The sequence below is a fragment of the Pelophylax lessonae genome (genome assembly GCF_965119305.1).
Source record: "Pelophylax lessonae genome assembly, chromosome: 3".
NCBI classification, from domain to species: Eukaryota; Metazoa; Chordata; class Amphibia; order Anura; family Ranidae; genus Pelophylax; species Pelophylax lessonae.
In genome coordinates, this window is record NC_138770.1 from 400,313,218 (window position 1) to 400,325,260 (window position 12,043).

Sequence of the window (12,043 nt, forward strand, 5' to 3'; positions counted from 1 at the left end):
ACTCTGGACATGGAGGTATCCAGGAGGAGGTGCAAAGTCTCCAAGCAATGACTGCGAGTTCTGCAGTGCTTGAACTGAGTGTTGGACATTGACTGAAAAAGTCTGAGCTAACTGTTCCCTCAGCAGAAAGTTGGCCAGGCAATCTATTATGGGACCAGGCTTTTGGTAGGGAAAAAAATTGGTAATGTTGCATTCTCACCATGAAACACAGTTGATATGGGAGCCATGCCTGTCAGATAACTATTTTCCCCTCTGATACTGACAGTTGGTGGAAGGTGTGGGCAATGGGCTTCAGGCCAGTTCCATGTCCTGGGTTAAAGTGGTTGTGAAGGCATTTTTTTTTTTTAATAACAGATATCTCTATACTTACCTGCTCTGCGCAATTAAATTGCACAGAGCAGCTCTAAAGCTCCTCTTCTCGGGTCCCCCGCCAAAAGTCCTGGCTCCTCCTCTAAGTCCAGTCCCCCGACAAGAAGCTGCTTCCCATGGGGCAATAGCCCCAGCAAAGCCAGTGAGACCCAGAAGTGAGGGGAGAGAAAGTCTGCAGAGTGCTGGATCGAATGAGGGCTCAGGTATGCCTAAACAGAATGCATTAACCACTCACATTTGTTTACCCCCTATGGACCAGAGCAATTTTCAAATTTCTGCTGTGAGCCTTTTTTATTCGGTGATAATTTGTCATTAGTTAACATGCATACATAGTTTTTTTTTTCTTAAAGACATACAAGGCTTTCTTTTTGTGAACATTGCCCTGCAACAATCATTTTTTTTTTTTCAATCCTTAGACAATTATACGTAATAAAACTAAACAAAAGTAATTTTTATTATTTTGAGCAGTGTTAGTTTAAACATAAATAGTGTTACTGCACATAAAAAAAGAGTGCATTTCATTCTGTAATTTGTCCTGTTTAAAGTGCCGGTTCACACTAGTGCGATGCTAGACCTCGCATGTGATTCGCACAGCATTGGGGGTGTCAATAACTTTACACTGACACCCCCAGCGATTTGCAGATCTCAGTGTGAACCACTGTGCGATTCTGGTGCGGTGCAGGAACCGACACTGATTTGCAGGGTTTCCTGCATTGCACCAGTGTGAACCCAGACAAAAACAACACTAAAATTATGATTTTGGTACAAAGCATTGTAAAGTTTTTTACAAATGTAGTAAAGTGTGTTTTTTTCAATTACGTGTAAATATATGTAAAAGGTGAAAAATAATAATGAACAAAGCAAACAAAAACAGAAAAAAAGTTTTATTAGTTAATAAAATAGAAAAAAAAATCACCAGGAAAATCACAATTGAAAGGAGAATACTGACTTAATTAGTGCTGATTAGAGTAAACTAAGGGGTTAAACAGAAAAACATTTAATTAGGAAAAGAAAAAATGTCGGCGTGGCTGGCGTGCAATCTGCATGGAGGTCTGGGAGTGCAGGTTTGGCTCTAACAGGGAAACAATAGTGACACAGAGCTACTCAGAGCGGCCTCCTAGGCAACCTTCTCACAACCCACCAGCAATGTCTCTGAAGCACAAGGAGGACCAGAGACCAAGAAAGCTGACCGCCTTCTTCCTCCAGCCGTCACAACGGAGCAGCAAAGATCCCTCACAGCACAGCATTGGTCACTACACAGACCTGCGTGATGAATCAGAAGGGGCTGAGGGGACACAGCTGGCTTCTAGGTCTCCCTCCACATCTCACGGATCAAGCCCAACCTATGGAAGCCCAGCTAAAGCCCGCGTGAGGCTAGAAAGCAGCCTGCTAGTATCAGAGGTGAGTCAGGGAGAGCACCTTATTCCTGCATGCAGTCTCCTATTGCATCCTTCCCAGCCTCAAATCAGCCTGTAATGGACACACTTCTCAAAGATATGCTACTATCTCTACACCAATCGCTCCAATCTGAATTCATGAAAATTTCGAAGCACTGAAAAACAGTCTCTGGGCACCAGAGTCCACCATATTGAAAATTCAATGGGAAATATGACAACTTTTTTTTTGGTTGAAAATGTAATCTTTATTTGCATAAAAGATATACAAAAAACAATACTTTGTCGGGGTACATTCTCCCCTGTACTGCGACGCAGCGCATAAATACACTACATTACAATACATTTCCGGTCATACTAATAAATACATTCAATCACATACATTCATTCTGCGGTATGATGCCTGATGTGTTGTGCGGAGTAAGTATACCCCGAGCCATCACATCATGCATGACGCCGCAATACCCCTGAAGCATGAAACTAAAAACATTGTCTAAACGTTGCATTCCTTAAACGATATCAAATAATATAACATTTCAAAAAAGCAACAGGTGTGATGGGGGAGTGGGAATGATCTTGTTGACGCCCATGACAAGGGGGTTGAGGAACGTAAATGGATTAAGACTAAGCTCGCCGATCTTGAAGATCGCTCACGGCGAAACAATCCAAAGCTCAGGGGGGTACCCAAATCGGTTCAGACATCTGGCCTCAAAAATGTTGCCACTGATCTGTTTAAGGCCTTAATCCCTGAAGCACCTCTGCTAGAACTAACCATAGATTGTATCCACCGCATCCCTAAATCACCCTATCTTCCCAACACTGTTCCCTGTGACATAATCATGAGGATTCACTTCTACTACATCTAAGGAGCTAATCTTACACAAAGCCCGCTCCATTGGTACATTGCTGAATCCATACATCAACATCCAAATTTTTACAGATTTGTCTAAGTATACCCTGGATATCAGATGACAATTGAACACCATCACTAAAACACTCCGCAACCACAAAATCGAATATAAATGGAAGCAACATTCCAAAATAGTGGTTGAACACAACGGATCCTCTCACTCTATGGAAGAAGGCCTTACACTGCTCCAAACATGGGACATAATACCTGAAACATCCTCGACTCCAGGCCCTTGTAAACATTTCACACACCTCTGGCACTCGTTCCCACCACTGACCAAAATAATCTCATCTAATACGCACATCTCTGCCGCTCTTTCTAAGCGTTTTCCCCTTTGCGGGCCACCAACCTGTCTGCATTGGCCAATTGAACTTATACCTCCGCCACATTCTGCAACATTGATATTCTTACAGAAGCTGCACCTTTGTGTTACCTTTTTGTCTTCTTGTTTATGTTCTGTTTTTATCTAGACTATACATCCGTCCAAGTCATCCAGCATTTATCATGATACATGGTTCCCACCAGCAAGAGAAAACTTCAAACAGCTGTGAAGCCTTCAGACCTTCAGCACAAACCATACCCACCCATGAATCTGTGTGTACCTCATCAATCAGCACACTGTCCTCTCTCCATGAATCTCAAGATATTAACCCTACATGCTAACAGGTTAAACCACTAGGCAAAAGGAACTTCCATGTGGCAGACAGCTAAAACCCAAATGTGCTCAGTACTATGCGTCCAAGAGACACACTTTAAGGCCTCCGCATCTCCAACTTGTATACGCAGAGACTTCCCCTACATATTCATGGCCTCGGGTCCCAAGAAAACAAAGGGAGTGCTCATTGCAATACATAGGACTGTCTCATTCAAACTGCATCAAAACATCTCAGACCCACTTGGAAGGTACCTCATCCTAATATGCACCATTAACAACGCACTCTTTACTATCGTTACGATTTACACCCCAAACAAGCGGCCAATACATTTTCCCAACTGAACTATAAGAATAGTACATCGTATGCAAAAAGGACACCTGGTTGTATGTGGAGACTTTAATGTGGTCCCTGACCCAATAACCGACTCATCGAACTCGCGACCTAGATATACTCCTAACGGTTACATTTCTCCATACTAATGCCTTATATGATGTTTGGCGTTGCCACCATACTACAGAACATGGTTGCACCTTCTTTTCCCCTGTTCACAATACCTATTGATTATTTTTTAGTAGACAAATGGTTATTGCAGAAAATTAGCATGTCTGAGATAGAAACAGGAACCTGGTCTGATCACAAACCAGCAAGTATCTCCATTTCTAACCCCTTTTCCTCACCATCTTACAAGGTTTGGAGGGTCAATACGTATGTTATGAAAACCTTCCCCTATTCAGATCAACTGGAAGATTTTTTCCATAACAACATCGGTTCTGTGTCAGAACTAGCTACCATATGGACATCTCATAAAGCCTTTATCAGGGGTGTCCTGATTCAATTGAGTTCTAGGGCCAAAAAGGGGAGGATGCAGCGCATTGACCAAATCATGAAAGAAATTGCCCAGACTGATTCCCCAAACCAAGCCACACCTAGCCAAACCATTCAACACCGATTCCTAGCTCTTCGCCAGGAACTCAGAACCCTACTGTTTGACTTGTTTGAAAAACAACAACACAACCTTAAAGCAAAATACTATACATACGCATTCAGTAGCTACTACGAAGCTTTATATAACATCCGAGATGACACTATCCGATCCACGACCATAGAAGCATTTTTACAACAAATCAAACTTCCCTCTCTTTCCCCTGTCCAACTACAGACTCTAAACGCCCCATTCACTACAGTCAAAGTAGCCACGATGATTAAATCGCTTTTAATCGGTAAATCGCCAGGTCCAGATGGCCTGCCAGGGGAGTACTACAAACAGTTTAAAAATACCTTAAGCTCTTACCTTTCCCAATTGTTCAATAACGCTTCCTCCTCTTTAGGCTTCCCGAAAGAAATGGTTAAAGCTTTAGTAATTACTCTACCTAAACCAGAGAAATCCCTAGACACTCTGCAAAACTTCAGGCCAATATCCCTACTGAAGAGCGACCTGAAACTTTATGCAAAAATCATAGCAACCCATCTAATACACAATGATCAAGCAGGATTTACAAAAGGAAGGCAATCCTCGGACGCTACCAGGTGCCTGATAAACATCATCCATCATGTAGACAAAACACGAACACCTTCTCTGCTCCTCTCACTGGATGCAGAGAAGGTGTTCAAAAGAGTCAACTGGACATTCTTACTAGCAGTCTTGTGCAAATTTGGCTTCAAAGATAAAATTCTCTCAACCATTACTGCCCTATACTCTAACCCGACTTCTCAAGTATATGTAGACAAAATGCTCTCCTGCTCATTCACAATTACAAATGGCACAAGGCAAGGCTGTCCTCTATCCCCCCTAATATTTAACATGGTGATGGAACTGCTAGCCGCGAGTATTAGAGCTGACCCATCAATCTTGGGAGTCATAGTTGGGGAATCGCATCACAAAGTTAGCACTATTTGCGGATGATGTCATCCTCATGACTACCCACCCACTATCATCACTAACATGAATACAAACAGTCTTTGAGGAATTCAGAAGAGTTTCTTACTACAAGGTCAATTAATCCAAGTCCCACATACTTAACCTAGGATTAGACTAGGTTTCACGGAACCTGTTAGAACTATCCTACCCCTACCCCTGGAGAGATTCAGGATTCGATTACCTTGGCATAAAACTCACTAACAGCACAAAACATCTCATTAATGCCAACTTTAATTAAATTTAGGAAGCAATTCCCCCAAGAATTAGCATCTCTATTTAAATTTGAATTTTTCTGGGTGGGGCCTTTAGCAGCGTTCAAAATGAACACCCTCCCAAACTCCTTTACCTTTTTAGGACATTACCAATCCTTATCCCCAAGTCCTTCCTTAACTCCCTACAATGCATTCTAAATGAATGCACATGGAAAGGGAAAAAAACACGGTGTGTCTTTAACAGCAGAGTTCAACAAAAATCAATAGGAGGCTCCAACCTCGCAAACATAGTAGACTATTACCATGCAACATTGTTAGTGCAGATAAAGGAATGGTTCAAATCTACTGCAACTACCCTATGGGGATAATGGGAACACAATTCAGTAACATTTTAAGATCTGCAACTTTGGCTTTTAGCCAACGGCACAGATCTCTTTTCTCCACTGTCTACTCCTCCAACTTTAAAACAACCTATCACAATTTTAAAATTTCTCATTCCTGACATACAGTGGGTACGGAAAGTATTCAGACCCCCTTAAATTTTTCACTCTTTGTTATATTGCAGCCATTTGCTAAAATCATTTAGGTTCATTCTTCTTCCTCATAAATGTACACATAGCACCCCATACTGACAGAAAAACACAGAATTGTTGACATTGTTGCATATTTATTAAAAAAGAAAAACTGAAATATCACATGGTCCTAAGTATTCAGACCCTTTGCTGTGACACTCATATATTTAACTCAGGTGCTTTCCATTTCTTCTGATCATCCTTGAGATGGTTCTACACCTTCATTTGAGTCCAGCTGTGTTTGATTATACTGATTGGACTTGTTTAGGAAAGCCACACACCTGTCTATATAAGACCTTCCAGATCACAATGCATGTCAGAGCAAATGAGAATCATGAGGTCAAAGGAACTGCCTGAATAGCTCAGAGACAGAATTGTGGCAAGGCACAGATCTGGCCAAGGTTACAAAAAGATTTCTGCTGCACTTAAGATTCCTAAGAGCACAGTGGCCTCCATAATCCTCAAATGGAAGATGTTTGGGATGACCAGAACCCTTCCTAGAGCTGGCCGTCCGGCCAAACTGAGCTATCGGGGGAGAAGAGCCTTGGTGAGAGAGGTAAAGAAGAACTAAATAGAATATCTACGCCTATCCCTGATGCAGCAAAAAACAGGGGCGTGATACAATAAGAGACCATGTGCCACGTCCTGAATGTCAGTATTACAAAAAGGGGGAAGAATGAATGGACTTTGAAGGCACCATAATAAAAAATAACACTTTATTTTTGATATATATTAAAACCACAAAAGTATGTGTCGACCGATCAACATGGGTCAACATGGGCGAGGACCATTGATCAGAGGATACAAATAATAGGTGAATGGGGAGGACCTCACCACCTAGGACATACAATACAGCAAACAATACAAAATTGCATTGAAATATAAACAAGGGAAAGAGGACGCTATACGCTGCACACAGGCCGCACCACGGTGCAGGCAACGCAGAGCGTCCTGTACAATAAAGTAACAGCTTCCAAAGGGAAGTTACCCAATATGTCCAATTGCTCTACATGTTTCGCCTGGTGTTCAGACTTCATCCGGAGCTGTTTGGAATATAGATTATGTTTTGCCTGGTGTTCAGACTTCATCCGGAGCTGTTTGGAATATAGATTCCATAGGAAGATGTTGCTGGAGCCAACCAAAAGGCACCAGGAGGATAGTAAACCAGTATTGTAATTAGTAATCATGAGGGGTGACCTGCTGAGGCAGCTGGAGGAGCACGCACTGCTTATGGCCAATTAGAAAGGTATCAGGTAATCACAAAATAGAGTATGCCTGTCCCATACATAACCAGGCATAGGGCATAGGGTATAATAGCAGGCAATTCCTCCAAACCGAGAGCAGCATGCAGCGTGTCCTCCAGATGCTCCCACCAAGGTTATTCCCCATCCGGGGGTCACTGATCTGCGCTTCTGAGGAGCATCTGGAGGACACGCTGCATGCTGCTCTCGGTTTGGAGGAATTGCCTGCTATTATACCCTATGCCCTATGCCTGGTTATGTATGGGACAGGCATACTCTATTTTGTGATTACCTGATACCTTTCTAATTGGCCATAAGCAGTGCGTGCTCCTCCAGCTGCCTCAGCAGGTCACCCCTCGTGATTACTAATTACAATACTGGTTTACTATCCTCCTGGTGCCTTTTGGTTGGCTCCAGCAACATCTTCCTATGGAATCTATATTCCAAACAGCTCCGGATGAAGTCTGAACACCAGGCGAAACATAATCTATATTCCAAACAGCTCCGGATGAAGTCTGAACACCAGGCGAAACATGTAGAGCAATTGGACATATTGGGTTACTTCCCTTTGGAAGCTGTTACTTTATTGTACAGGACGCTCTGCGTTGCCTGCACCGTGGTGCGGCCTGTGTGCAGCGTATAGCGTCCTCTTTCCCTTGTTTATATTTCAATGCAATTTTGTATTGTTTGCTGTATTGTATGTCCTAGGTGGTGAGGTCCTCCCCATTCACCTATTATTTGTATCCTCTGATCAATGGTCCTCGCCCATGTTGACCCATGTTGATCGGTCGACACATACTTTTGTGGTTTTAATATATATCAAAAATAAAGTGTTATTTTTTATTATGGTGCCTTCAAAGTCCATTCATTCTTCCCCCTTTTTGTAATAGAGGTAAAGAAGAACCCAAGGATCACTGTGGCTGAGCTCCAGAGATGCAGTCAGGAGATGGGAGAAAGTTGTAGAAAGTAAACCATCACTGCAGCCCTCCACCAGTCAGGGCTTTATGGCAGAGTGGCCCGACGGAAGCCTCTCCTCAGTGTAAGACACATGAAAGCCTGCATGGAGTTTGCTAAAAAACACCTGAAGGACTCCAAGATGGTGAGAAATAAGATTCTCTGGTCTAATGAGACCAAAATAGAACTTTTTGGCCTTAATTCTAAGCGGTATGTGTGGAGAAAACCAGGCACTGCTCATCACCTGTCCAATACAGTCCCAACAGTGAAGCATGGTGGTGGCAGCATCATGCTGTGGGGTGTTTTTCAGCTGCAAGGACAGGACGACTGGTTGCAATCGAGGGAAAGATGAATGCGGCCAAGTACAGGGATATCCTGGACAAAAACCTTCTCCAGAGTGCTCTGGACCTCAGACTGGGCCGAAGGTTTACCTTCCAACAAGACAATGACCCTAAGCACACAGCTAAAATAACGAAGGAGTGGCTTCACAACAACTCCGTGACTGTTCTTGAATGGCCCAGCCAGAGCCCTGACTTAAACCCAATTGAGCATCTCTGGAGAGACCTAAAAATGGCTGTCCACCAACGTTTACCATCCAACCTGACAGAACTGGAGAGGATCTGCAAGGAGGAATGGCAGAGGATCCCCAAATCCAGGTGTGAAAGACTTGTTGCATCTTTCCCAAAAAGACTCCTGGCTGTATTAGATCAAAAGGGGGCTTCTACTGAATACTGAGCAAAGGGTCTGAATACTTAGGACCATGTGATATTTCAGTTTTTCTTTTTTAATAAATCTGCAACAATGTCAACAATTCTGTGTTTTTCTGTCAGTATGGGGTGCTATGTGTACATTCATGAGGAAGAAGAATGAACCTAAATGATTTTAGCAAATGGCTGCAATATAACAAAGAGTGAAAAATTTAAGGGGGTCTGAATACTTTCCGTACCCACTGTACACCTTTGTAACTGGGCAAAAAATGGCCCTGTAATGCTAAATATGCTCTTTGAAGGTGGACACCTAAAACCATTTTTAACAATTCCTCATGGAATTTATTCTTCAGCATTCAGATTACTACTAATATTTACAAATAGCCACTTGCATTAAACGGAACCCTCATCTACAACCTATTATACCCCTTTCGGTACAGGCATACTTAAACCCATCCACACAGGGGAAGAAAGGCATATCCATATTCCATTCCCTTCTTGGGGAAAAACAGTATTCACAAAAATCCCTCCGTTATGTAAGTGGTAAAAAGACCTAAAGAACCAATCCACTCCAGTGGAAATCGGCATTTGCTTTGATATATAAAATGACATCTTGCACTGCCCTATGGGAGCTTGCCCAGAAAATAACGAAAAGATGGTATTTAACGTCTTCAATCCTGGCCAAATTTAAGGGACACACGGATATACAGTGTTGGAGAACCAGTGACGAGGAAGGCACTCTCCTGCACACACTTTGGGAATTCTCTTATATACGAGGGTTCTGGATAAAAGTTTTCCAGCTACTAAACAGTGATCAAACACCCCATAACCCCTCCCCTGAGCTAGCACTATTCAATCTAAATAGCGATCAAATACACTTTCAAACCTGAAAAATGGCAATTCACATACTCTTAGCAGCCAGACTATCTATTATGAAAAAATGGAGGGAACCTACACCCCCAAAACTCAAGGTCGCGATCAATATGACCCAACTGCACCACACCTATGAACTCCTAATAACAGCAGATAAACTCTCGCTGCTACAAGAAAAAAAAGCTTGGTACACTTGGTCTGAATGGTACAACAACTTTATTGGGTAAATCTACATAAACTCAATGGATCAAGAAGAAATAAGTAAGAAAGGCTTTAGTTCTCTATCATTGCAGATGACATGAATGGTATAAGTTTGTAATTTGTAACTCGTTTGATTTCTAATTCCTGTTGTTTATCTATTGTAAAACCAATTACTGTGTATCCCTAACTTATCACCTAACCCAGCTACTACACATTGCTTTATCATGTATTTGAAAACCTTCAATAAAAATGTATTGACAAAAAATTTTTTTTTTCTTGTCAAGGTTGCTTTATCTCTTCATCTGCAGATCAATGTTCATCCCTTTGATCTGTAGATGAAAAACACAGAAAGCTGCAAATGATACAATGTAACTTTCTGTATTCCTGTCTTGAACAATGTTGTTGATAAACATTGCCAGACTGCTTTTTTTTTTTTTTTTTTACAGCTGCTGCCGACCTTCTCTGTGTACTCGGCAATGCAGCTGTGATTAATCACAGCTGAATTGTATTGTACTGGGTCAGGGAAATCCCAGCAGCAGAGCAAAAGGACTGGACATACTAGACATACCCTGTGTACACTGATGACATGTTTTTGGGTGTGTCTAGTACACCTAGAGTCTGCAACTGGTTAGGGTAAAATATGTTTATGCTTTAGAACCACTTTAAATCTGCACAGTCTTTAAAAACAATAGAAAAGCAATTGAGGAACTGTTCAAGTAATTAACACTGATGAATATGTAGACACAGACACACCATGACCAGGCAACAGTAGCTCAACAGCAGGCCCTGGAACAAGAACAGCCCTGCCATGAGCAGGCTACAGCTGTACAACAGCAGGTTCTTGCACAGACAGTTGCTGCTCAACAAGAGACAAATCTGCTGATCAAACAAATGGGAGGTCTACAGAAATCAGTGATTCAGCAAGCTGAAAGGTTACAAAGGGTGACCCTCAGAAGTCTGTGCAGCAGGCCCTAAAAAAGATGACTGCTGCAGATAACATTGAAGATTATTTGGCACTTTTTAAATGGTTTGCTACAAAAAGAGGGCTGTCTGAAAAAGATCGGGCACATGTGCTAAACCCAATTTTAGGCATAGTTGCCAACATTCCACAAAAAATGTTTAGGGACACTTTTTTGCAGAAAGCCAGTGTAGGTTGAGCAGTATGTTAATTAGGGTCAGGACATCCTTTTTTGTGGTCTTGTCAAGTCATTTAAAGCAATAGCGGTGCACATAGGCGTTGTTTAAATTGTGCTAAATATTGTGCGTGGTTTACAGGGGGTTTGGTTAAATAGAGTCTGTTTACATCCGCTGCCTGTCTATAGGCATGCATAAACCTTCCCATCAGGTCCACCAGAAAAACTAACAGGCAGACCTGATCAGGCCTGCTGTGTGTAAGGGGCCTTAAAGCCTGCACACACAATAAGAAAATCAGAAGTAAAATTTCATACGACAAACAATCTGCCGATTTTCTGATCGTTGGTATATAGTGCTTTCGACAGCCGATTCTGACTTTTCAGGCGAAAAAAACTGAAGGTGCAGGCTATAAAATTTTTATCGTACTGAAAATAACTTCAGATTTTTATTGGAAAAATTTTACGAGCAAGACTATGCATGCTTGCAAATAAAAGAATACATACAAACAATCCAACACATTATAAACAAGCAAAAAAAAGCAAAAAATTGGGGGAGCAAACCCTGAACATGTATATCTAAAGCCGGTGCAGCTATGGACCAAGCAACATGTATATTAAAAAAGAATAGCGCAACCATGCAAAATAAATAACTATCAAATATGGAGACAATCCATTAATAAAAATGAGGGTTTAATCCCACCATATGGCCATATCGTGCTCAAGCCCACCTCTCTTACCCTTGGAGACAACACTCCTTGCTGGGAAGGTGTGCTAATGCACTGCAGGGGACTCCTTCTATATCTACTTGATAGAGGACACCAATAGAGTACAGGTGTGTGTGGGGGATGGGATGCTCAACCTCATAAGTCTGGTCAGACCGAATACATAATAAACAAGCAAAAA